Source organism: Artemia franciscana, chromosome 13, assembly GCF_032884065.1.
Source record: "Artemia franciscana chromosome 13, ASM3288406v1, whole genome shotgun sequence".
In the NCBI taxonomy this organism is placed as follows: Eukaryota; Metazoa; Arthropoda; class Branchiopoda; order Anostraca; family Artemiidae; genus Artemia; species Artemia franciscana.
Window position 1 is genome coordinate 11,962,818 of NC_088875.1, and position 14,875 is coordinate 11,977,692.

At 33.1% G+C, this 14,875-nt stretch overlaps 1 protein-coding gene and 1 non-coding gene across 4 annotated transcripts in view; both read right to left on the bottom strand.

Moving 5' to 3' along the window:
- LOC136034528 (dihydropyrimidinase-like) overlaps positions 1-14,875 on the bottom strand; it is a 255,283-nt gene that overhangs the window by 166,242 nt on the left and 74,166 nt on the right. The gene's annotated exons all lie outside the window — the stretch shown is intronic.
- On the bottom strand, positions 8,611-8,813 carry LOC136035123 (small nucleolar RNA U3). Its single transcript, XR_010619344.1, has one exon. It is a non-coding gene; the product is annotated as a small nucleolar RNA U3 (small nucleolar RNA).

The following is a 14,875-nucleotide window of genomic DNA, read 5'->3' on the forward strand; positions in this document are numbered from 1 at the left end:
TAAATTAATTGCCCAAGAGAGAATTCATCTGGAAGTTTTTAACCGATGCTTAAAAGTTTTGATCGGGTTTTGAGGGTATGTTTAGAAAAAGGGCACAGGAAGGTGCCACTAGTTTGTAAATTTTATTTTGCCTTGTAAGAGAACGATCATCTTAAAATCAAATAAGCCCTCTAGAACAGGACATTGACGACAGCAATCATGATTGGGAGTTTCTTATTGACCCCATAAAAATATAAAAGAAGGACAAATAAATGTTTTTTGATGACTTAGTTACAAGGTAAAATTATGCATATACATATGGAAATACAAAGCTTTAGGATTCGTTTAAAAGCATACAAAAATCTAACAAAAAAAGTTCCGCAAAAAGTTGAAAATTATCTTTATTATACTTACAAAAATTATGAGTTCTATTTTTCATCAAATTAGCATTTTTTGCAATAACATAAACAGAAGAAAATTTTCGTCGTCTTAGTTCGATCAAATATATTCGCACGCAGTCTGTGAGTGGTTCAGATTAAATTAAAATGAAAGGGAAAACTTTAGTGAGATGAGTCTGCTTGTTTTTTATTGCATAACAAATTAAATCTTGGTGAAATGTTTGACACTGCTGGACGTAAGACCCCTTCAACATTTTCTAGCGATGAACGGTGAACGAAAGGAGAGAAATATAAAAGAAAGATAAATAAATGTTTTTTGATGATTTATTTATTAGATAGCATTATACATATACATATGAAGACATATAGTTTTATAATTTGTTTAGAAACATACAAAAATATAAAACTAAAAAAAAAATGTTTGCATTGAATGTAGTTACAATCATTATATGTCCTACTTTTCATCGAAATTGTATTTTTTGCAGTAAAAAGATTAGCCAGATTACAATAAAATTAGCCAAGATTAAGCCGGCGAGTAAATTCAAGAATTTTCTGGCCAGTGTCCATCAAAACAAGACAGTCTGGTGGGAAATAAGCTAATTTCCCACTGAAATGAGCGTCAATACTATAAATCCCGTATTTAGATATTTAAGTTTAGAATCTCTCACGACCCCAGAATTTTGCTGCGCGACCCCATTTGGGGTCGTGAACCATAGTTTATGAAGGCCTGTTCTAGAACCATCCTAAAATCCCTCTCAACCTTCTTAAACAAGCTTTTCCATAGGAATGAGCTAAAACTGATTTTTATCAATTCAATTAGTAGCGACAATTAGGGTAGGGGAGGGGGCCTCTGCCTGAATTTTTTGCTCTTATTTCCTAGATTTTGAAAATACTTGTCTTAGTATGTTTTCATTGAAAAATACTTATTTTGTATTTTCATTGAAAAAATAGAAAAAACGATAACTTCACCCCTCTAGAAATGGCAAATTATATTTTATGACCCTTCCCCCTCTAAATTCTTATGAATTGATGCCGCTCAAGTCAATGCTAATGGGTTGATTATTGACTAGTTGTTTTACCTTCATAGTGCGTAATGATAATATAAATATTGTAACATAGTAGACGCAATCATATTTACTAAGATGCCATATTATGAAAACAATAATCATAGAAACATTTCAGGCAGAACTCGATTTTGAATAACTGCCAAAATCAGACAAATTAAACAGAAAAACAGAGATAGAGATTAGAGTAAAAATTGTGAAATTCCAATAGAATATGACTTCCTAAAAACCATCACTGATTAAGACACTCCAAATTTTACTTGGTCGGCGAAGTTTTTAATCATAGTGAATGCGTACACAGATAACTCCCAAAGGGACCAAATTGCTCAGTTGATAATTATTCCCCGAGTTTTGTTTCTGCAATTTCCTATCAGATAGACAGAACATCTTGAGAGACCGCCCTTTCGAAGGCTTTACCAGGCAAACACCGTTCAATTTAATCAGAAACAAAAATTTCCGCTTTCAGACAGTTTAGGCCATGTTTCATTACTGTTAGGCCAGTTTTCATAACCGTATATTGGTATCTAAGCTGTTCACTTGGGTTACTAGTAAGCAATGATGGGTAAATGTTTCCAGAGCCTTCAGGTTTTTCACTTCTAGTTTCAGGAATCTCAGTTTTTTTCAATCAGCAGAAAAACAAACATATATTAGTTTAGACAATAAAGTATATTTAAATATCAAATCATTTTTCGTCAAAAAGAAAAGTTTTCAATATGCTCAAGTAGTTTTCATAAGTAATTTGAAAAATAAAAAATTGCAGGTATCATATTCTGGATATAAGACTCGGCTTGTTTATATCCCTTGATGTCTAAAGTTGGCTTACAAATTTCTTACGAAGGAGGAGTCGAAATGGTTAGGATCAAGTATTTGTTTCCAATTATTCAGATAGGACATCTTAGAGAATCTGACTAGAAATGTCCAAGCAATCTACAGCACTGATTTTATGGTCGTCTGAATCTTTTAAGCATTTTAAATAATTGTGGGAAGAGGAGGGTAGGGAAAATAGGTTTGAATTTGAAGTACTCCTGAGTTGTAAAGGGTTTAATTGGCAATCTTGATTAAAAAATAACCTTCCCTCGTGACAAAACCAACTATCATCAATCTCAAATGATTGAGGCTGATAAACTATCATCAAAATGTTTATTTTGAACTTACATTTGATAATTTCGAATAAAATGAGACTACTGTCAAAATGATTGGGTTATAAGCGAATTTTTGAATTGGCAAACCAATGAAATTAAAGAGACATTTTTAAATCTAATGTTAAAAAAAAACTTTCTTTCTGGTCTTTTTTTAATTACTTTTTAAAAACACGCGTTCAAATTGAGCCCAAGACGACCAAAATGAATTTTCAGGTAAACTTCAAAATATAGTGCAAGATGAAACACGAATGTAAAAAAGGGACTTTTATACCACGGGCCCTAGCCCTTCAAGATCATGAAGACTACACTTAAACATTCGTATAATTTAACTCGAAGTAGATATTAAGTAGTGTTTGTCTTCAGTTTACTAATTGTATGTGACTGCACTAAACGCTAATGAGTCCAATGCTGCGTTACATTTAACTAGGGTTTCCTAGTAAGTATGCGCAATTATCTAGCACCCGTAGATTAGCGTTTCGTGGCGTCATCAAAGCTTTCAAACAGTAGGAATAATTTCTCTAGAAAACGTCGAGTGGTACAGTAACGTCAAATAGCGGTGCTGCTAGTTGAATGAATGTCGCTATCTCGGTGATAAACAATTTTGGGACGTTTTTCTCGCGTAGCGGTTACCATATTTTTTTTAATCATGAGTGGGAACATGACTTTGATGAGCAAAAATTATAAGCGATTTATTGATTCTGTCAAAACCATAAAGTGGAACAAAACAACAAACCAAAAGTGTGTAGACAAGCCCAGTTGAAGCGAAAATTGTAGAATAATTCCAGGATAAGATTTCAAACCAACAGACAAACTATACTATCCTCCAAACGATCCACTTCGTCTTCCAATGACCTTTTATCGTTCAACTCTACTAATAATACTATGTCCAAGCCACTCATTTTTCACAAATGTACGACAAGCTGTTAGCGAGAGTACTGAGTTACTATGGTTGCATGCGGTCATACCCCTTTCTAGTAAATCACAGGTTGGTGACCGTATTGGTCGTTATTAATTACCATTATGTGACGACCTCTATATAACAGAACTGCTTTTCTAGGAAACCCCAGCTTTAGCAATGGAAAGAGTCATCCGAAAAAGAAGGTTTCGATAAAGTATTACTGTGTCACCCCCTAGATTTATATTTCTTTTAGAACATGCTATCCGAACAAGAAGATTTTAGCCTGAAAATGAAGATAAATTGCTAATCTTTTCAAAGACCCTGAAATATTTTTTCGTAAGTCTTCCACTAAATTACTGACCGCACAACAGCTCATAATAGAGTTGTAATGCCTTCAAACCAAAACATTTATATTTCCAACCATCTACAAGTGCAAGCATGCTTTTTCTCTTGAACATGAACTATTTCGAAATATTTTTGAACAGATCAGTACGAAGATAACATAATTTTGAGAAACTCTAATTGGGTTTTAATAACATAAATAATTTTGAGAATCTGCACAATTGAATCTTATTTACAGTCGACTTAAAAGCAATAAATGCAGTACAAATTAGCTACTCTCACCAATTCTTCTTCTACATTATGGTGTCTTGACCCTTGTTCTTAGCGAATAATTTAGACTAATAACATTTTCCGCATATTAAGACAAGATACGATAGGATTTACTCACGATGAAATACACAAACAATAATACACTATACTAGTCCCTCAAAGGCTCATTGGCCTGTAAACGAGGGGGAAAACACACAAGTCACTAGATCAGAGATGAATGAAAAACTTATTTACTCACAGAGGGAAGAAAAAAAAATTTTGAACAAAAAAAATTTAACAGTTGGATAAGTTACATAGATTAAATCGACACCAATAAATCCTGCACAAAAAAAGAAAAAAAAGGAAAAAATAGCTTCTAAAAAGCCAAAAAAATAGTTAACAATTTGTTTGAACAGCCATAAAATATGGCTGTGAAAATATGGATAAAGCAGTGAAAAATTATTTTCAAAATTGATCCAAGAAAAGTTTGTTTGAGCTTTCTTAAAATACCGAGACTCATGGATATGTTCATTTTAATCAAAACAGTATGCCATTTGAAAGATGGGTTTTCATCTGTAAGAATCCACCAAAAACGACCATGCCGATCTTTAAATCTATGAGTCATTCCATTTGACTGATGAATTTCAGATAACCAAAGATGAACCTTAGAACCGCGCGAAAAAATAAAAAAACGTTGACTAAGAAAAATTTAGGGTAAGATAATTAATATTGAACCATAGAATTACTCGCTCAGACAAATTTGCTAGATTTATCCGAAGCCCAGTATCGCAACTCATCAGAGTGCGGATTGTGCTGTTATTAGCAAAGGGAACAGGGGCATCAGAAGAAGGTAAACTATAGTTGTCATTATAGACATCAGAGGGCTTAGCATGACGAAACCTACAGTAATTAATAAGTTTTTCTTACCATATAAAAAAGATCATTTGTATACATAAGACATAGCACAGGCCCTAAAACTGATCCCTGGGGAACGCCATAATTCATCTCTGAGGGAGACCGGAAGAGCTAATGAACTAAATTAATCTACCATTCAAATAAGACTTAAACCAAGAAATTGCATTTCACCTTATACAAAAATGAGACATCTTGGAGAAAAGAATTTCATGGGTCAGGGAATCAAATGGCTTTCAATGGAATCTAAGCAGAATGTACAAAACTCAAAAGGACCATGCACGCATGCTCAGAGGAGTGCTTCAGTCAAAAACCAAACTGAAAATCATGAAGAAAATGTTTAGAATTGAGAAATGCAATGAGGCGGAAAAGCACATCCTTTTTCAAAATTCTACTAAATACTGATAGTATTGAAATCGGTTGATAATTTGTCTGGTACTTTCTTGGTCCGCCTTTGTATAAAAACAATAACCTGAGCACGCTTGAGAGCATTCGGAAAAACTCCATACTGAAATGAAAGTTTTATTAAGAGATAAATTATTGAAGGACGAATCTATTCTAAGATTAATTTAAAAACTTTTTCCATACATAAATTTTTCAAAGAAAGATAAAGAACTCCATTAAAACAAAAATGATCCAAAATAAAATCGAAGAATCTACCAAGCATTAAACTACCACAAGTCAGCATCGATAAATAAACGAAACCCAAAACGAACAGAAATTACAATATATAACCGAGTCAATCACAAAACGAGCAGAAATTAACATGAGTAGGGCTCAAAACCCCTAACTTCCCAAGGCCAGAACATAATTTGCACTTTACTGAATTCTTTTTTAATGTTTTACTTTCATAACTTTAGTAAATCAAATTTTATTAACATTTTAAGGAATAAATATCAGCATATGTATAATAAACTGACAATATACATTCATTTGTATTTTTTTTCAGTAAAGTGCAAATTATGTTCTGCCCTTGGGAAGACATAAAGGTTTTGAGCCCTACTCATGCTAATTTCTACTCGTTTTGAGTTTGACTCAATTAGTTATTGTAATTTCTGTTCGTTTTGGGTTTCATTTATATATCGATGCTGACTTGTTGTAGTTTTACGCTTGGTAGATTGTTTGATTTATTTTTGCGCATTGTTGGTTTAATAGAGTTCTTTGCTTTTTTTTTCAAAAACTTATTTTGTGGAAAAAGCTTTTTTTTAATAAATTTCTGTTCGTTTTATATCAACGCAGTCTTTTCAGGGAAGAAGAAAATAATACTTTATATCTTTACGGTTTTTCTTAAAGAATTTATAGTTTGGCCTGCGATTTGTATGCTGGAGAAAATTTTTCAACGATTTTTAGAACATTTTTATCTTTTCAAAATTTGGACAGAAATTGTAGTGTTTAGTTTAGTTTTATGCCTCCTCTAATTGACCTGAAATAGAAAACTTGATACCATTCACAAAAAAATTTATCTATGGTCTTGATAGAGCAGCGCTGCCTATGATACTGCTTATATGCCCTTTTAATAATTGCATGCGTATGGTTTTTGGTTTAATAGAAATTCCCCCAAAACGTTTCAACATAATGACCTTAAGTGCCAGTAGTCATAGTAACCACAGATGTAGGATCAAAAGTATACACATAGCGTCTTCTGGCTAGTTCAAAATCTGTCACAACTTACCCTGTAAGGTCTATCTTAATAATGTAAGCCATTATTATGATATTGTTTTGTCACCCTATTGACAATCTACATGATCAGTGTTTGTTTTGATTTAGTTCAGCATCCGCTTAACTATTCCTTGAAAGCTTAATCTTAATACCCTTAACTTGTGTAGTAGCAATAGTTGTAGTAGCAGTAGTAGCATTAGTAGTAATATGCACATAGCAAATTTTTTTTCAACATCCTCTTCAATACACGATGAAACTTTAACTAAACATCATCAACTGGTCCTGAAGCATTGCTGATACGTCCTCTTGACAAGCCATGTGGGCATAGGGTTTTTCTATTTATTTATATACAGTTAAAATATAGCCCGAAATTTTCGCCTTAATACCCATAGATTTATGAGTAATATTAGAAGCACCAGTAGTTATAGTAGTAGCAGTAGAAGTAGAGTTAATAGTAGCAATCTTAACTTTAGAAGCAATAGCAGTAGTATCAATATTAATAGTAGCAGATAGTAGTTGTAGGAGTAGAAGCAGAAGTATTATGATGAAAATATTGCCTTTTGGTTATTTCAACATCCCCCACAACAAGCGTTGTAAGTTTTAATTTCAAATACAAAACTGTTCCAAGGATACTGCTTATATGACCCGTTTGACAACCTGCATACGGATGACAGGTTGTCATCCGTAAACAGAAATTTTCAGAAATATTCTCTGAAAATTTCACCTTCTTACTCTTAGGCATAGTTGTAATAGTAGTTGGAGCAGTAGTATAACTGCTCAACTTAATACAAGTAGACATTACTATGGTATTTTCGATTTGCTCTTTTTTAACCTGTACAGTCATATGCTTTTTGCAATTTTCATCTTAATTCCCTTAACCTTACAAGTAGTTGCGATTAGAAGTAGCAAATGGAGTAATTCTATTACTTGTATAGAACTAGTAAATGTTACAGTGGCAGTAGTATTAGTAGTAGTGTGCATATATTGCCTTTTGGTCAATTGATCATCTGCTTTAAGTATTCTCTGAGAGTTCCAACTTAATGCATAAAACAATTCTTAAGATACATTATTTTGACAATCTAAATGCACATAGTCTCTTTTGTTAGTTCAAATTTGCTATCAATATTGTCTCAAATTTAACCTTCATAGACTTAGGCTTAATAGTAGGCCTACTATTATCACAGTAGTTTCGGTGGTAGTAAAAGTAGTTACAGTGTTATATTAGCAGTAGTAGTATACTCAGATTAATATACTCAGTCATTCCTGAGTTCCACCCTTTTGACAATCCATATCCACATAAAACGTTGTAGTGAAAAAAGGATTCACCAATGCAACAGCAAAAACACTCACCACAAAACGAAACACAAAAAATATAAACTATAAAAATAATAATATATAATAAATAATATATATAAAAAAAAGACAGAAGGAGTTTTCGCTTTCAGTGAAGCAATTGTCAATATTCATACATCATACTTTGAAGAGTTATCATTTTTGTTCGTTTGCAAATCTCTTATTAACTTTCGCCCTATACTATGTGTAGTTTATCTAATATGCCGATTGTATTTCATCCTTGCGTCACCCATAACGGCGCTATAGTAGGGCATGCTAAGATTAAAATAGCTTTCCGTATTTTCTACCCAGTGATTGCGCTGTGAATTCTATCAAATGACGACGAAGACCACACTGCCTTTCCATCACAAACATTAAAAAACAAGAAGAACAATAGGGAACTTCTCAAGACAGTGGGAAACAAATTAGAAGGAATATTTCGGCCCTATGTCCAAGGGCCGTCCTCCAGGACGGCTTTTTAACATAGTTTCGAAATATTCTTTCTAATTTGTTTCCCAAAGTCTTGAGAAATTCCCTATTGTTCTTCTTATTTTTTGGTGTTTGTCTATCAAATGACCTCACTACCGCGAAACTAGACATCAATAGAACATTTCCAAACGATCTACAATTCCGCGTCCACTTGGACTGCATCTATCTCATTCCAACTACTAATAACAGCAGCCAAGAAGATTCCTAAACTTCCAGCATATGCCAGAATCAGTCCTCCATCATCTCAAGATGGACGTTACCACTTATTAACGTAGATTTTGGACTCGTTGATTTCCCAGTGAGACCTAGGCAATCACACAACAGAATTACTCCTCTGAAGTATGATCTTAATATCTGTGTTTCCACTTCAAATTTTTGCAAATCCCTAAAAGGCTGGTGGAGAATCCCTAGAAATCCGTATTTTCAATACCAAATTCCCTAAAAGTTTCCCATTTTCCGACTTCTTTCTAAATCAGAGGTAAAGCCTTATTATGCTGTCTTTTAATAGCAATTGTTCAAGACGACTTATTTTATAACTTAAGACCTTTTACTTGTACTAAAATACATTCTTTTGGCGTCTAAAGCAATGCTTTGTATTTATCGACTAGTTAAGTTAGATTTAAAGCCATCTCCTAGAAGGCTCTTTCGGGGTTGCCCCTCGGTGAAAAATAATCACTAGATTCTGGAACAAAATCACTAAATCAGCTCATAAATCACTAGATTATTGGAGAAAGTCACTAAACCAACCAAAAAATCATTAGGATTATAAAACTATTTATCAGTGCAATGAACAGTTATTTTGCTTCTCTACCATGTTCTATGCAGGCGCACGAATAGAAAAGGGTGTAAAATTACTTCCCTAGATGTGGAAAAATACCTTTAGGTTGGTGTTTTGTGTTTCTCGTGTGAAAATTACCCTTGAATTTATAAAAAATGCGTTTTCGTATGTTTATGCAAAAGATAGAACGAAATTCTTCCTTCCTCCCTGGATTTTCCGGATTTGATACCCTGGGTTTACCTCCTGATCCGTGAAAATTAGTTACCGGTGACCTAATCGAAGATTACTTTACTTTTTAATTTTTTCCTCGTCCATTCATAGCCCCAGTTTTTCCCCCAACAAATATGAAAACTATTTTCTTTTTACTCTTTCTGAACTTGTGTAATTACTAGACACCAGGGGAAATTTTTAAAATAACCTTTTACTTCAGCTTAATGGAAATATAAATGTCATACCCTTAACGACATTAAATAAGCATCGGTCATATTGTTTCTTTAATAAAAAAAAATCAAAAGAAAATGTTTTTCTCCCAATATATTTCAGTTTTATTACTGAAAATTAATTTAGAAAAAATTTCAACAAAATATGTTTTTCAAGGAAAGTAAAGAGCTCCATTAAACTTAAAATGAGCCAAAATTAAAAAATCTACAAGCGTAAAACTACCATAAATCAGAATCATTAAATAAACCATACCCAAAACGGACAGAATCTACAACAGATAACTTATTCGAAACCAAAATGAGAAGAAATTAACTTGATTAGGGCTCACAACCCCTATGAATTCTCAATGCCAGAACATAATTTGCAATCTACTGAAAAAAAAAACAACAAATGAATGTGCATTGTCAGTTTAATCTCATGTTCATTCTTTGAAATCTTAATAATTTTTTATTTATTAATGTGATTACAGTGAAAACATTTAATTTGTTTTCCGTAAAGTGCAAATTATGTTTTGGCCTTGAGTAGGCATAAGGGTTGTGAGCCCCTATGAGTTTGATTCGGTTGTTTATTGTAATTTCTGTTTGTTTTGGGTTATATTTATTTATTGATGGTGATTTTACGCTTTGTAGATTATTTGACGCCAAAGATCATTTTCAAAATTGTTGCTGGTGTTCCAGTAATTACACTGTACTTGAGGGTTGTTTTTCCTTTTTTTTGGAAACCTGGAAAAATTACACAAAAGTTTTTCTACTGTGAATCAGGGTGTTCGGGGTATATATTTCCGGAGGGGGTGGAGTACACTGAATGTCATTTTATTTCTGAAATTTGTCTCGCAATTCAAAGTTTGGTCTCCTAGTAATACTTATTAAGAAAGATTTTTTGGAAAAAAAAAGACGTGTGAGGGGGGGGCTGATTGCCCTCTATTTCTTTTAGTCACACAAAAAAGAGAACTAGAAATTTCAATTTGCCTTCAAATGAGTCCTCGCCCAGTGTTCTAGGAGTATTGGGTCGATGCGATCATCCCTGGGAAAAAACACACATCCATGATCTTTCTTCTGGCACAAAAAAAAAAAAAAAAAAAAAAAAAAAAAAAAAATACAAATGCAACATTTTGTGCGTGTAAGAGCTTGAAACCTCTATAGAATAGGAAGTTATTCGCGCTTATTACGCATTTCAATTACAAACAAGAGAATTTGGAGAATAATTGGAGCATTGATTAGATATTAAAAGTAAAAACTAAAACCACTAAGAAATTCCCAGAAGAGATACCCCACCCCCTTACTCCCGACCGAGTTCAGTCATCAAACAATAATCCGTTTAACCTGTCTAGTTATATTACGAATCCTATTGTGAAAAGCATTAAGTCGTATTTTCTTTTTCAATAATTTCTTTTTTTAGTTCCGAAAATTGTATTTAATTTATACCTGCCTTTCTTTTTAATAGCTCTATTTCTGATCTGCTTGAAGATGTAGAGGGTGTATTCATATCCAGTCTACTTTCAAAGGTTTTAACAGAAGAAAATCTAATTTGGGACTGAACGATTATAGAGAGTAAAAAACCTTAAATATGAAGAAAAAATTGACCTGAGCAAATAAGAAGTTGTGAAATAAGAAGCATAGAACATATTTGCAAATTTCGATTCACTAGGTTCGCTTATCCTCTTAATTATAACGCTCTGAGATCTATATCTGATATAGTGAGAAATCAGAAGTTTCAAAGGCGGTATATTTGCATAAATGTTAATTTGGCACGTATTGGGAGGTGTAATGGACCGCTATTTTCACTTTATTTTTATTTTTAGTTAGCTTCCTTATGATTCGATTGAATATTAAATCTATGCGCTATATCGTTGAAAATCACTAGATTTAGAAAAAAACGTAGAAATTCCTTAAAAACTCCAGAAGAATTGTATAAATCCCGAAAAACCCCCATATCCCTAAGTAAAAAAGTTCTCCCCTAACAGACCTCAAAAATACTTAAATTAGGGGGGAAATCCCTATAATGGCAACACTTGTTGGGGGGGTATTTGGAGGGGGGCTTGCTGCCGTCCATCACGTTTGACTCTTAAAAGGGCACTGGAACTTCCGATTTTCAACCAATTGAGCCTCCTTTAAAGTTAATACAACCATCCCTTACATAAAAACCTTAAATTCCCCCGGGGCATAGCTGAAAACCCTTGCTCCCGAGGCTTTGGTTTTTTTTAACCCTCAAGAGCCTTGTTATATGATATTTAGACAGTTTTGATAAAATGGCTATTTTAAATTTTATATTAGATGCATTTCGGGATAATACGACCTGTGCGTGAGGGGGGGGGGAGCTGCCGTCCGTTCACTTTGACTCTTAAAATGGGCACTAGAGCTTTTGATTACCAATGAGGACCCTCCGAACTATGACCATGCTTTCTATAAAAACCATATATTCCTTCAGAGCATAACTTACAACCCTTGCCCTGGGGGCTGGAGGGCTACTATTAGATGCATTTTGGAACAATACGACGTGTGTATGTCGGGGGGGGGTATAACTGTCCTCCAATCGCTTTGAATCTTAAAAAGGGCACTAGAGCTTAAGATTACCAATTAGCCCCCTCCGAACTTTATATGACCACGCTTTCTACAAAAACCTTATATTCTCCTAAATCATACTAAACACGACGAACAAGGGTAATATTAATTTTATGCTTTTAATTAAGATGTTGATCGTTAAAAGATAGAATTTTAATATTTTTTCGTGGCACCTTAGGAGGGGTTGCCATCCCCTAGAAAAAAAACAACATTTCGCCAATACCTGAATGTAACATTTCTACTGTGTTTCCAGGTTGTTTGAAATTACATGTGCGGGACCACAGAGAAACTCCTAATTTAAACTTACTTAAATTATGGCTGGGGCAACAATGTTTAACATTATTTTTTGATTCATTTCTTGTTTAATGGAGTTTTTCCTTCAATATTAGAGAAGAATATATTTAGAAAAAATGACTGGAAAATCAAACTAAACACGACGAAAAAGGGTAATATTAATTTTATGCTTTTAATTTAGTTCCACCAAAATATCTGGTACAGAGGATTATATTTAAAAGGAATGAGTAATACAAAGAGAACCGGTTTCTGTATAGTAATTGAGATGGTTAGGTAGTGGCTGTGTGCATGTTGAGACTCTTCAATTTTTATTTTAAAATTTCTATTACATGTATTTATATCTTTAAAATCCTTTTGAGGCTGGATTGTTATATATTATATTGTAATAAACATTTTATGAACAATAAGGGTATTTCATAGACTTTTAAAAATATATTTTAAAGTAATTATTTTGTTCGTACATTGTTTTAAATTTAGGAAACTTTTGTACAAAAATTTTAATATAAATCTTGTATTACTTCTACATTATGTTTCTTGTTCTGAAAACTGTAATTTTTGAAAAGCTGACAAAGATTGTAGATGGTAACTCTGATGTCAGTTAGCTAAAATGTCGTCGTTTCTAAGTGTCTCGTTTTAAAAATAACAAGAGGCTGCACCGATTAGGATTACGTACATGTATCCAGTCGTAATTTATTATTTTCAATTCTCTCCAAGGTTACCAACAGCGGTACAATTGTACCATTTTGTATATTTCACCTCTAAAAGTACATTCTGGTACAATCACAAATTTCCTGGTACATTTTACAAAATGCGGTACAATATGGTACAGTAAGATTTGACAATGTTTTTTGAATGTTATATATTTTTTTAGTGCTTCTAATCTCTTATTAGGTGATAATTTATTCTTCTTACTATATAAGCGACGAATTTTTTCTAAATCGTTTCATAAACATAATGTTAGGATTAATCTCATCTATGGTTCTGTTAATAATATCTTCAGATTCAAATTTCCTGGTACATTTTACAAAATGTGGTACAATATGGTACAGTAAGATTTGACTGGTTGTCAGAACGCAGCGAGCGGAGGGAATTTTAATTTTTATATATAGGTGAGCAGTTATTTGGATGAGTGACACCAAAATGGTCTCTGCAGGAGAAAGGAGGTCTCCCAAATATCTTTGAAAGAAGATATCTGATACTCTGTTCTCTTTATTGTAATATAACTTTCCGAACGTCCACGTGTTGTGCGTAGCGAAAGAAAAAACATTTTCGTCTTGCCCGTAGCACAACACGAAAAAAAAAGATATGGTACAATTTTTTGATCAGTGGTACAATTTTAGGGCGTTTTGCGGTACTTTTTCTTCCGAGGCGTTGGCAACACTGATTCTCTCTAGTCAAGTAGCGTTAATTACATTGCAACTAACATGTGTCCATTTCGTTCAATATACTACTTTACATCCATCAGTTTCGCCATCTGTATATATGAGCCAGATAAAATAGTTATTATTTAAATTAGCGAATAATTGGCAAATACCTGAATATGACTGTTAAAAATCACTCAATAGAGAAGTATTTTAAATCTACTTGCCACTTGCTTTAGTTTGACAGTTGAGCAAATACACGATTTCTAATTTAATTATTGAAAAAGACTTGAGTCGAAAGCTAATTAAAATAGCAAGAATCCAACAGTTAGTGGTACCGAGCTGTAAAAAAGGAGTAACTCTTACCAATGGTAATCAAAACCGTAAAAAAAAACTTTGAATTTAGTATACTTTTATTAAAAAACGATGAAAAGAGTTTTGAGTTTAGAATAAACTAAATGTAGAAGTGAGAAAAGAGTTTTAAATTTAGAATACTTCTATCTGAAAATAATGATATAACTCACTTTGAACTCTAAAACATAACAAATTTTTTTACTCCATTTCAATTATGGAAAGCTTACAAGTCCTGAAAGAGGGTAACTCTATTGTCAAGTGCGTCAGCTAAAATTATCGTCATCAGTAAGTGTCTTGTCTTAAAATTATAGGAACCTGTGGGAGCTCATGCTGATTTTGCGCATCTTTTGACTGTATCACCAAAAATTGCCGTGTAGCACGCAAATTTGTGCACGTGTAGTACTCTTGTAACCGTCCACCCTGGCAACCCTGGCTCCGTATCTTCTAATAATTAATAACAATTTTCTTTTGACAAGTGACACTAACTAGATTATAAGTAATGTGAAAAACCGGTAAAAAACCTTAAATATTTACGAGTAATTCTCTTATGTACTTTTTGAGAATATCAAACGTTTGGCAGTTCCATTCAGACTCTGGGAGAGTGTTCCGATGCAGTTTTTGT